Source organism: Capra hircus, chromosome 12 (genome assembly GCF_001704415.2).
Source record: "Capra hircus breed San Clemente chromosome 12, ASM170441v1, whole genome shotgun sequence".
Classification (NCBI taxonomy): domain Eukaryota; kingdom Metazoa; phylum Chordata; class Mammalia; order Artiodactyla; family Bovidae; genus Capra; species Capra hircus.
Window position 1 is genome coordinate 18,571,868 of NC_030819.1, and position 12,823 is coordinate 18,584,690.

The window sequence follows — 12,823 nt, forward strand, 5'->3', positions numbered from 1 at the left end:
AAAAACAAAATTATAGGGTAGGACAAATCATGCATGTTACTTAGGATCAAAGAAGAGAGTGTTTTTACAGTCTTCCTTTTTTTCTCTCTTGTTTCTTTGAATTTTGTAATAATGAGAAATTATATAATTTTCATCCTTTTTGTCACTGAAACTTTTTTTCCTTATGAAATGACCTTTAGGAACCGTACTATGCTATAGAAGAGTAAGTTTATAGATGATTTAGGAGGAAATGATTAAAGATAGTATCAGGAAATAATTGTTATTGCACAATTAATGATACTTAGGCTAGAGCTCATTTTCCATAAAAACTTTTTATCAAGAAGGAAATATTTGGCCATTTTACATGTATGAAAAAATGTACATTTTTGAGCTACTTATATGTTTCTCTCTCCCAAATATCCTGGAGGACTTTGACAGTAAATGCCAGAGTTATTGAAAGTTTTAACTTTTACCTTGTTGTTATCTAGATCCTTCGACTAAATATTGTTTAAAAATAGAGTGTTTTTTAAGTTTTTAAAAAGACTTTCAAAAGTTTAAAAACTTACAACTTTAATCTTGCATTAATTTAAGACATCTGTATAAAATTTATTCAGTCTTCCTGAAAGTATTCATTTTAATTCTGTGATTACTCAATTAAAATATCTAAGGAATACACTTTTTTCATTAATTATATAATGCCAAAAGATAGTTTAATTTTTGTTCTTTGATCAATGTTGCAACTATTTGTTTAATGCAGGGATTAATCTAAACAATATTATTTTGCAGGATTTAGTTACATGATTGAGTGAGTGATATAAAGTAAGGTGTCTTATTTTGTTTTATATTTTGCAGTTACTTTGTCCTCTTAAAAATACAGCTAGATGTTAACATGCATGTTTACTTCTCTCCTCTTTTTGTCAAGGCCATTTGTTGCAGACTTCTGTTTGCATCCCCTTGCAAGATTCACCTTGAAGTTGGCATCCCCAAAGTGATGGTGTTAGGAAGTGAGGCCTTTGGGAAATAATCATTAGGTTTTGATATAGTTGTGAGAGTAGGGCCCCATGATGGGATTAGTGTCCTTACAAGAAGAAAAACTGATACCCCAGTCTTCTTTTCCCCAGCATGTGAAGACACAGCAGGAAAACAGGCTTCTGTAAAGCCTTGATGGGAGTTCTTATAGATATCAGTTTTGCAGACACCTTGATCTTGGACTTCCCAGCCTCAAAAGATATAAGGAATAAGTATCACTTGTTTAAGCCACACAATATATGGTCTTTTATATGACAGCCCAAGCTGACTAAGACATAATTTTACATAATTACATAATTTTGTAATTATAAACTGAAGTTAGCAAGTATGACTCCTCCAGCTCTGTCCTTTCTTAAGATTGTTTTAGCTCTTTGGGGTCTTTTGTATTTCCATATAGATTTTTAAATTATTTGTTCTACTTCTGTGAAAAATGCCATTGGTACTTTGATGTACATTGCATTCAGTCTGTAGTTTGCCTTGGGCAGTATGGTCATTTTAACAATATTGCTTCTTCCAATACAAGAATATAGTGTATCTTTCTATCTGTGTCATCTTCAATTTCTTTCGTCAGTGTCTTGTAGTTTTCAGAGTCTGGGTCTTTTCCCTCCTTAGAAGGTTTATTCCTAGGTATTTTAGTCTTTTTGATGAGATGGCAAATAGGATTGTTTCCTTGACTTCTCTGATACTTTGTTATTAATGTATAGAAAGTAAAAGTGAAAGTGAAATTCTTCAGTTGCGGCTGACTCTTTGCTACCCCATGGTCTATCAGTTCAGTTCAGTCGCTTAGTTGTGTCCGACTCTTTCAGACCCCATGGACTGCAGCACGCCAGGTGGCCCTGTCCATCACCAACTCCTGGAGTACTCAATCTCATGTCCATTGAGTCGGTGATGCCATCCAACCATCTCATCCTCTGTCCTCCCCTTCTCCTCCTGCCTTCAATCTTTCCCGCCCTCAGGGTCTTTTCTAAGAAGTCAGTTCTTCACATCAGGTGGTCAAAGTATTGGAGTTTCAGCTTCAGTGTCAGTCTTTCCAATGAATATTCAGGACTGATTTCCTTTAGGATGGACTGGTTAGATCTCCTTGCTATCCAAGGGACTCTCAAGAGTCTTTTCCAACACCACAGTTCAAAAGCATCAATTCTTCGGTGTTTAGCTTTCTTTGTAGTCCAGCTCTCACATCCATACATGACTACTGGAAAAACCATAGCTTTGACTAGATGGACCTTTGTTAGCAAAGTAATATCTCTGCTTTTTAATATGCTGTCTAGGTTGGTCATAACTTTCCTTCCAAGGAGTAAGCATCTTTTAATTTCATGGCTGCAGTCACCATCTGCAGTGATTTTGGAGCCCTCCAAAATAAAGTCTGTCATTGTTTTCACTGTTTCCCCATCTATTTGCCATGATGGGGCCAGATGTCATGATATTAGTTTTCTGAACATTGAGTTTTAAGCCAACTTTTTCACTCCCCTCTTTCGCTTTCATTAAGGGGCTCTTTAGTTCTTCACTTTCTGCCCTAAGGGTGATGTCATCTGCATATCTGAGGTTATTGATATTTCTCCACTATATAGTCCATGAAATTCTCCAGGCCAGACTACTGAAGTGTATAGCCTCTCCTTTCTCCAGGGGATCTTCCCAACCCAGGATCAAATCCATTAGTGTATAGAAATGCAACCAATTTTTAGATATTAACTTTGTATCCTTTGCAACTTAACTGAATTCATTGATGAGTTCTAGTAGTTTTCTGGTAGCATCTCTAGGGTTTTCTGTGTATAGTAGCATATCATCTGCAAACAGTGGCAGTTTTGCTTCTTCCTTTCTGATGTGGATTCCTCTTATTTCTTTTTCTTCCCTGACTGCTGTGGCTAGCCTTTCCAAAGACATATTGATTTAAAAATGGTGAATAAGATTGTTGGATGACATTATCAACTCAATGAACATGAGTTTGCGCAAACTCCAGGAGATAGTGAAGGACAGGGAAGCCTGGCGCGCTGCAATCCATGGGCTCACAAAGAGTCAGACATGACTGAGTGACTTAACAGCAACAAAAGTGGCAAAAGTGGGCATCCTTGTCTTGTTCCTGATCTTAAACAAATGCTTTTGGTTTTTCGCCATTGAGTATGATATAAGCTATGGGTCTGTCATTTATGGCCTTTATTATGTTGAGCTATTTTTCCTCTATGACTGCTTTCTGGAGACTTTTTTTTTTAAATCATAAATAGACATTGAATTTTATTGAAAGTTTTTTTCTGCATCTATTGAGATGATCATATGACTTTTATTCTTCAGTTTGTTAATATGGTATATCGCATTGATTGATTTGTGGATATTAAAAAGTTGTTATATCTTGGGATAAATCCTACTTGATGATTGTATTGTTGAATTTGGTTTGCTAACATTTTGTTGATAATTTTTGCCTCTACTGAAGGTCTACGTGAAGAATTGCATTTTAGGTGGAACTGGATGGTAAAAGAGTGGGATGATAGCAAAGAATGTTCTAGAGAGAGGGAAACTAGTGAATCAGGAAAGAGAATGGGTATAGATATAAAAGATGTATAGGGATAGAAATAAAGCCAGTGTCATTGAAGTATAGTGAACAATTTAGGGTGATGAAAGATGGTAACAAAAAGGAAAACAGGGTTTAATTTATTCAAAATCTTGTAGGCTATGATAAGGAGTTTAGGAGTGTCGTAAGTGGGGAGAGGGATTGTTGTTCATTCACTAAGTTGTGTCTGATGACAGGACGTCATTTAAACTTTGAAAGATCATTCTGGTTTCTGGGGAAGGGGAACAAAGATAGAAGCAAGAAGTCAAATTAGGAGGCTCTTATGGCATTCCTGGTGAATGATGATGATGGCTTGGCTCAATAACTAGTTGTCCAATTCAGACACATAGTAGGTATCAATGTGTAGTGACTAATATTATTGTACATTGTATTCAGGTCTGACAGGAAGGCAGTCTGTGAAACTGTTTCTCTGAATTGAAAGAGCACCAATTGAAACTGCCTCAGCAAAAGAATCATTTCAGGAAACAATGCTCAATAGACTAACAGTGAAGAAACTGACTTCTGAGTAGCCTATGGTTTATTTGATCTTTGACTTGTATCGAAATGTAAAGAGTAACCTTGGAACAGTGGCTGATCAATTAGAATTGGTGTGTTCGGGAAGAAAAGAAACCAGGGACAAGTTAATTCTGAGATTTAATGTGTTTTTCAGTCAAGATGTTCACTTGATACAGCTGGATATAAGAGACTGGAGGTCTTTGGTGAGGCAGGAACTGGAAAAATAATAACTTAGCTGAAATTGATTACAGAAAGGGGAGGTTTGATGAGTTGTTTTTTTTTTCCCCTAAATAATTGAGAATTGACAAGATATCTTTTTGGCCTTTAGAAAGTCTTTCCAAAATATATGTCTGCTGACCATCTTATATGTTCACAGTGGTGCAATATAGTATGTATTCAATGCAGATAACATGTCCAATGAATGCTTCCTGATTAAGTGGTTAATTAGTAGTTTATCATTCTGATACTCTTTACACTTCAGTGTTGATTGAGACATCTCTTTAGGTAAAGGACTTGCCTGGGCAATTTCTTCATCTATAAAATGAGTATAACAGTATATTTTTTGTAGGATTATCATTAATAAGGACCAGACACATAGTAGGTATCAATGTGTAGTGACTTTAATATTATTGTACATTAAATTCAGGTCAATGTGAGTATGACAGTAAGGCAGTCTGCGAAATTGTTTCTCTGAATTGAAAGAGCTCCAATTGAAACTGCCTCAGCAAAAGTATCACTTCAGGAAACAATGCTCAATAGGCTAACAGTGAAGAAAATGGCTTCTGAGTAGCCTATGGTTTATTTGATCTTTGACCTGTATCGAATACCTGTATTGTTGGCTTCAGGAAACCGTATGCTAACACGTTTGATATGTATTTTTATTAGTTATGGTCTTCCAAAGAAACAGAACTAATAACATATGTATTTGTGTGTGTGTTTTATAACTAACCTTAAGTCTAGATAATCCAAGGAAAATAGTATGAATTTTCATCATTCCAGTGTTTCATAACTCAGCAACCTTGTTATACTTTATCCATATATAAGAGAGGGTCAGTTAGTTTTGTCTAGGTGATATATATAAATAAAAGGTAAAATAATTTTAAATGAATTTAAAAGAGATAAGGCAATTAAAAAGGGCAGGTAGAATTGAGAAATACCTGTTGAAGATAATATAACATACCACTATTTTTGTAGAACAAACTTACGGTTCCAGGTGGGGACGGATGGGGGTAAAGGATAGTTAGGGAGTTTGGGATAAACAGGTCCATACCTCTGTATTTAAAATAGATAACAAACAAGTGAGAGTCAATTTCTAGGCAGGTTGATAAGAAGTCTGGGGTCCCAGAAGAGGAGAAATGGGTCTGAGGCTCTCGAAGAGGAGATAAAGGTCTGGAATTCTCAAGGACGAGGAAAGGACAACATTTTTTTCTACATTCCTTAGTAAGGATTATATTAACAACAATGTATCCTCCTTGAGGACAGTTTCTCCTTCTTGAAAACCTTCTGACTAATCCTGTTATTTTAAAATGTGTATTATGGGAATGGATCTGGTAAAATCTTTCTGTTGTTAGTTCTCATCCTGTCATTTAAAAATGTAAATTATGGGAGTGGGTCTAGTAAGATCTTTACAACCTTGAGGCATTCTTTTGATTTATTGTAATAACCAACTAAAAAAGTATGTAACTCCCTTGCTTAGACTAGCGAGGGGGCACTGCCTGTCCCCCTTCTGACGTCTGTGTCAGAAGCTTTCTCTGTCCCTTTTTATACTTAATAGAACTCTGCTACACAAAGGAGAAGGCAATGGCAACCCACTCCAATACTTTTCCCTGGAAAATCCCATGGATGGAGGAGCCTGGAAGGCCACAGTCCATGGGGTCACTAAGAGTTGGACACGACTGAGCGACTTCACTTTCACTTTTTACTTTCATGCATTGGAGAAGGAAATGGCAACCCACTCCAGTGTTCTTGCCTGGAGAATCCCAGGGATGGGGGAGCCTGGTGGGCTGCTGTCTGTGGGGTCGCATAGAGTTGGACATGGCTGAAATGACTTAGCAGCAGCAGCAGCTACAAAAAATCTCTTGAGTGATCAAGCCTAGTTCCTGATCCAGAAGCTAAATCTGTATTGGAGATCACAAATCTGACATCGTTCACCGTAAGCTATCATCTTGGGGGCTCATCTTCTTGGGGGATCTTCAGGACAAGGTAAGGACACTCAGAGCTCTAGCCTCTCTGCTTTCTCAGTATACACGTTTTCTGCTTTACTTTACTGACTTTTCGGTGTGCTTGTGTGAGTGAATGACATGACCTGTGTGAAGCAAATGATGAGCCCTGTTCTGTGGTTTCACAGTGCCTTGTAATGACTGAGGGCAGCCCCAAAAAGGGGAACCTTGTCTGGGGTTTATACTGACCTGCCAATGCCAAGAGACACCCACCGTCCCTGCGAAGGGAGTGGCCAGAAGTGGGCGAAGCGTGTGGACCGAACTTTCCTTTCTAGTTCATCTTTTCCTGGTCTCTTTGACCATTTCATAATTGTGTGGGGAATTAGAACTACCAACCTAATATGTCAGATTATAGACTTTCAAGGGACTTTTGATCCATGCTGTTGCTACGTACTTTTACTTAGACCCCATGCATGGAAGCGCCTGGCCTTGCTGGGAGCTGAAAGTTACAGGAGCACATTTGGAAACGAAGTGCAACTCTAGCTTCAGCAGCGTTGTCTCTTTTGGCTGCATGCCTCAGGGGTCAGCGACCTGAAAGTGAGTCTTTGTCTTGGCTGGGCCTCTGATCTATGTGGTTAGAAGCACTGCTGGTGACCATGAGGGTTTTGAGGACACAGATCAGGAATTGCAGGATGTGGTCAGATGGGAAGTGCAATGGGCTTCTTCCTTTGGTAGTGCTAGCTCTTAGCAGACCAGAGAAAGCTCTCCAGTGGCTTCTGTTTCATCTCCTTCGATATTCTTTTTGTGGAATCTGTGGAAATGAACTGGAAGGATTGGCCCTAATAGCTTGAGGACAAAAGTCACCTCTTTTGCTATCACATATACTAGTGTGTTGACAGAAGGGACATTTTGGTGGTTGTTCATCCCTTGATGACTCACCATTTCTATTGCAGTCGGGACTGTACTCAGGAATCTGCACAGATAGAGGGAAGACGGATGCTTCCCTAGTCGTCCTAGCTTGGGAAACATTTCAAAAGACTACTTTGCTCCACTCCAGGTGGCATCAGAGGAGGATAAGAAATCAAACGAAGGTCCTGGTGGTAAGGAACTAAATAAGTTTGGTTGCCATCAGGTCTACCCCTGGTGCATCTCCACCAGCTTCGGTAGTAGAACCAGGAGGGATGAGTAAGGCGCTTGTGTCAGTAAGAGACAGACTGAGCCTGACCAGGGGAAGAAAGCTTCAGTGGAAAGTCTCTCTACACCTCCACCTAGAGCAGGGAAGAATGCCTCTGGTGGAAAGAATCCATGGCTGTGGATGCTGCTTATTTCTCTCTTACAGATGAGAGCTAACAGTTCCAGAACCACTCTTTTAAAATGTATTTTAAACAAAAGCTGGGACAAGTTTGATCCCCAGAGTTTAAAAAAGACATGCCTGATCTTCTTCTGTGATACTGAATAGCCACAGGATCCTTTGGAAGATGGGGAACGCTGGCCTGTTGAAGGGTCTCTTAATTATAATACTGTTTTACAATTAGACCTGTTTGGTTTTGTAGAAAACAAGAGAAGTGGGTAGTGCCATATGTATTGCTCTTTAGCTCTCTGCAAGACATGCCAGACTTATGTCCTAAGGGTGCAGATTTGGGTGTGAAACCTTTAGCTCCCTCCTGTCCTCTTATGTTGCCCCTGTATCTGGGACTCCCAACTAAACAGGCTGAGAATCAGGTCACCTTTCCAGAGGGGTTGCCTCAGTCTTGGTAAAAATTCAAACAGTACCAGTTGCGGTCAAGACTATTTAGAGGATCCAAAAAGTACATAGAAGCCTTTACGGAACTAGTTTTACTTTACTTGAAAACTTGAGTTTTGGGGGAAGCTACTACTTTGGGAGATGAAGGAGCACAAAATCACTCTTCTCCCTACTGGGAACCAAGCGGTTCCCATAACAGAGCCACTTTGCCAGATGTATTCTTGAAGGACTCAAGCAAGTGCGCACTGACTTTAAACTATGCTAAGTTTCCGAGATAGGCTACGTGAGGCTCTGCAAGTTTACTGACGTTGATCTCAAAATTACAGAGGGAGAAATAATTTTAAAAGATAGATTTCTCACTCAGTCAGCTCCAGATATCTGCCGTAAGTTACAAAAAACAGGCGTTTGGACCAAATCAGTCTTTAGAAAAGCTGTTGCAGCAGGCCCAGATGATATGGTAGAGAATATGAGGAGAATGGGAAGAAAAAAAAAAATCAGGCAAAAGACTGAAGCCCCAACAATGGCTGTTAGATCTGCTCTGAAACAGCCTGAGAAAAATACCCAGAGGGACCCAGGTGAAAAGGGATGGACTTGCTATTACTGTGGAAAGGAGGGGCATATCAAGAGGGATTGCCCTCAGGCAACTAAGCCACCCCCAGCTCCATGTCTGCTCTGCAAAGGACTAGAGAAGAGACTGTCCTCTGAGGTGTAGGCCCCAGGGGTCAGACTCTCAAGACAATTGGGACCAAAGGTGTCCAGGGCCCGCACACAAGCCCCTATCCTATAATACCTGAGGAACCCTGGGTATTACTAACTGTGGAGGGGCAGTCATTCTTTCCTTTTGGACACTGGGGCAACTTTCTCTGTGCTCACTGAAGTCCCTGGTCCACTTTTCTCCCAATCCACTACTATAATGGGACTGTCTAGTCGAGCCAAATGCTATTATTTCAGTTATCCTTTAAGCTGCAGCGGGGATTCCAGTGCTATTTTCTCATGGGTTTCTAATCATGCCAGAGTCTTCCTCATCCCTTCTGGGGAGGGATATGCTGAACAAGGTCCAGGCCTTTGTTTTCATGAATATGGAACCTGCTCTTTTGAATTGAACAAAATGTAAATCCTAGAGTGTGGACTGATGGAAAAACTATGGGTTGAGCACAAAATGCTGTTCTGTTGTTATCAAGTTCAAGGACTCTCACCTGTTTTCACATCAGAAGCAGTATCTATTAAAGCCTGAGGTTAAGGAATGGGTGAAATCTTACTGTACTGACTTCTCATGATGTGAGACCTTATACTCTAAAGTTCAGAGCAACAATGGCTCCATCTTTAAAGCTGATGTAAATCAAGGGGTGTTGAAAGCTCTAGCAATAGAATATTACTTACACTGTTCCTGGAGACCCCAGTCTTCAGGAAAGGTAGAAAAAGGCTAATGGCATTATTAAGAGGCATCTGCATAACCTAACTCAGGAAACACAAGACAGTTGGTTTGAAGTTTTACCAATACCTTTAATGAGGGCTCGAACTGCTCCCCCAAAATGGGATTATCTCAATGACAGACAGTTTTTATGCATAGATATTTCATAGAGCCTAAAGCCTTAGAATTAACTGTGTAACTCAGCTTTCAGCTTTTCAACCTCCTTATCAATTGAAGGCTTCCCATGGTGGGTTTTTCCACTTCAAGGAAAGGACTTTCTTTAAGTCTGTGAATACCTTCACCAACAACAATCATATGTGACACCTCTTCTTGATCTGATAACATCTAACAATCCTAAGATGGACTAAATGTAACTATGGACATTATGTGACTCTTAATTTTGATTATGTTTTAACTTGGTTTAATGACTATTTTGCCTTACATCTGTAACTGTAAAATGGCATTTGTTTCTAACTGTTTGAAAGCTTTTAAGTTACAAATGTCATCCAGGCTCCTACGAGTGCCACAGCCTTCTCTAACTATTACTTGGGGCCCCTGGATCGTAGACCCTCAATATGAGGGTTAGGAAAACATGTTGCCTCAATGACTTAAGGACAATGCCCCATCACAGAAGGAAGTAGTTATGGAATGCAAATGACGCCCCTTTCCCTTGGCAACATAATTCTCCTAAAAGAGAAGGGCAGGGGGCGGGGGTGGAATGAGAGAATCAGTTCCTAGGCAGGTTGATAATTCTGGGGTCCCCAAGGAGGATAAAGGGGTCTGGGGCTCTTGAAGAGGAGATAGGGATCTAGAATTCTCAAGGAGGAAGAAAGGACAAATTTGTTTTTCTGCATTCCTTTCAGTAAGGATTATATAACAATAATATATCCTGCTTGAGGACAGTTTCTCCTTCTTGAAAACCTGACTAATCCTGTCATCTTAAAATGTATATTATGGGAAAAGAGAAAAAGAAAGTGAAGTCATTCAGTTATGTCCAACTCTTTGTGACCCCATGGACTGTAGCCTACCAGGTTCCTCCCTCCATGGAATTTTGCAGGCAAGAATACTGGAGTGAGTTGCCATTTCCTTCTCCAGGAGGTTTTTCTGACCCAGGGATTGAACCTGCATCTCCCACATTGTAGGCAGATGCTTTACCTTCTGAGCCACCAGGGAAGTCCATATTATGGGAGTGGGTCTAGTAAGATCTTTACAACCTTGAGACATTCTTTTGATTTATTGAAATAACTAATTTAAAAAGTATATAACTCCCTTGCTTAGACTAGCAAGGGGGCACTGTCCGTCCCTCTTCTGATGTCTATGTCAGAAGCTTTCTCTGTCCCTTTTTATACTTTAATAGAATTCTGCTACACAAAAGCTCTTGAGTGATCAGCCTGGTCCCTGGTCTTGAAGGTAAATCTTCTTTGGAGATCAGGAATCTGACATCATTCACTGTAAGTTATCACAAGGACCCATTGTATAGCTCAGGGAATTCTGCTCAATCTTATGTGGCAACCTGGATGGGAGAGGAGCTTGGAAGAGAATGGATATATCTATATGTATGGCTGAGTCCTTTTGCTGTCCACCTGAAGCTATCACAACATTATTAATCAACTGTAGTCCATGGGGTCGCCAAGGGTTGGACACGACTGAGTGACTTCACTTTCGCTTTTCACTTTCATGCATTGGAGAAGGAAATGGCAACCCACTCCAGTGTTCTTGCCTGGAGAATCGCAGGGACGGGGGAGCCTGGTGGGCTGCCGTCTATGGGGTCTCACAGAGTTGGACACGACTGAAGTGACTTAGCAGCAGCAGCAGCATACTCCAATATAAAATTAAAAGTTAAAAACAAAACAAAACAACCCAGTACTCTGGGCTGTTACAGTTGCTTGATGTTGCAACTGATTTACAAAGTGTGAGACTTGCAAAAGGTCCGGAAAGGTGATGATTGAGGTGACCTACTAGGGAACTGTACCATTTTTTTTTAAATATTAAATAGAGATTACTTGACAGTTTTTTGTTCACAGACACAGAGGAGAAACTTAGATTAAGCAGCTTGTCTGAGGAAACCCAGCTTAGAAAGAGTAGAGGTGCTGATTGGAGGCCATACTCTTTCTGTATTATTATACTTAGAACATGATCTTGTTAATCCTCTTTTTCAGTTCTTTTCTAAATGGTCAGTAGCTCACTCTCTTAACAGTTAAATCCTTGGAATAAGAAGAAACAAAGTTCCCACCATAATGTAAATAACAATAGATTCTATTGCCAATAACACAGTATCTTTAATTCACATCTTTCTGACTCAGGAAACACACAATGAACTCAGATTCTCTCACTCTTTCTTTCTTTCCATCTAAATACTGTAATTTTCATTATTTCCAAAGTAATATTACCATGTTTCTGCTGAATGAAGTTTAAAGTATTAACTTTGCTGGGTTTAGAATATATGTTTTCTGCTTTATTCTTTCTCCTATTGCCACAAAGATGATAAGGGTATTAACTGAAAGGAGATAACACTTTGGTGTCCACTGCATGTAGCTTACACATTCTGGGCTCCCACAGTGATATTTGGCCTGAACGTTTTATTAACTAAATCCCAATGTTTATACAAATAACATGCAGTAACTTTATTCTCAAGACTCTTTTATATGTATTTCTCCCTCTCTCTCTCAGTCATTTAGTTGTGCCCAACTCTTTGGGACCCTGTAGACTCTAGCCTGCCAGTCTACAGTGTTTATGGGATTTCCCAGACAAGAATACTGGAATGGGTTGCCATTTCCTTCACCATGTTTTTCAAAATTCTTCCATAGCGTTTCAGGCTTATAACTTAAGATCTGCAGTATTATATTCTAGAGGCTGGATAGCCAACCTTCTTTTAATTTCTTTTTAAATCTTTAAACATTGAAAGTTTGTTTTAGTAGATATCTTCCATGATGAGATAGAGGGAATGTTAGACTGTGAAACAAAAGGTCAAATTCTAGTTCGTTTCTAACACTTTTTTTTTTTTTTTGCTTTGTGACTTTCCCAGCTCAGCAGTCTATAAACTTTTATCCCTGAGGCTGTTTTTAGAGGAAGTAATGTGTATCACCCACAAATTATGTTTTACCCTGGGAAGCAAGATTCAAATTAGGTAGAGCTATAAAGTTGCTCGTTTGGATGCTTTTGGTCATTGTCAGGGCATGAAGTCAGAGAAAATAAAGATCAGAGGAAGGTATAATCTAGGTAGAAGAAATATAAGGTGCGCAGGGCCAATTGAAAAGGGAGTACCCTTTGGATTATCAAGGACTTTAAAGAAGGCTAGTATGACTGGCAATGGCAACCCACTCCAGTACTCTTGCCTGGAAAATCCCATGGGCAGAGGAGCCTGGAAGGCTGCAGTCCATGGGGTCGCTAAGAGTTGGACAGGACTGAAGCGACTTAGCAGCAGCAGCAGCGTGACTGGAGCA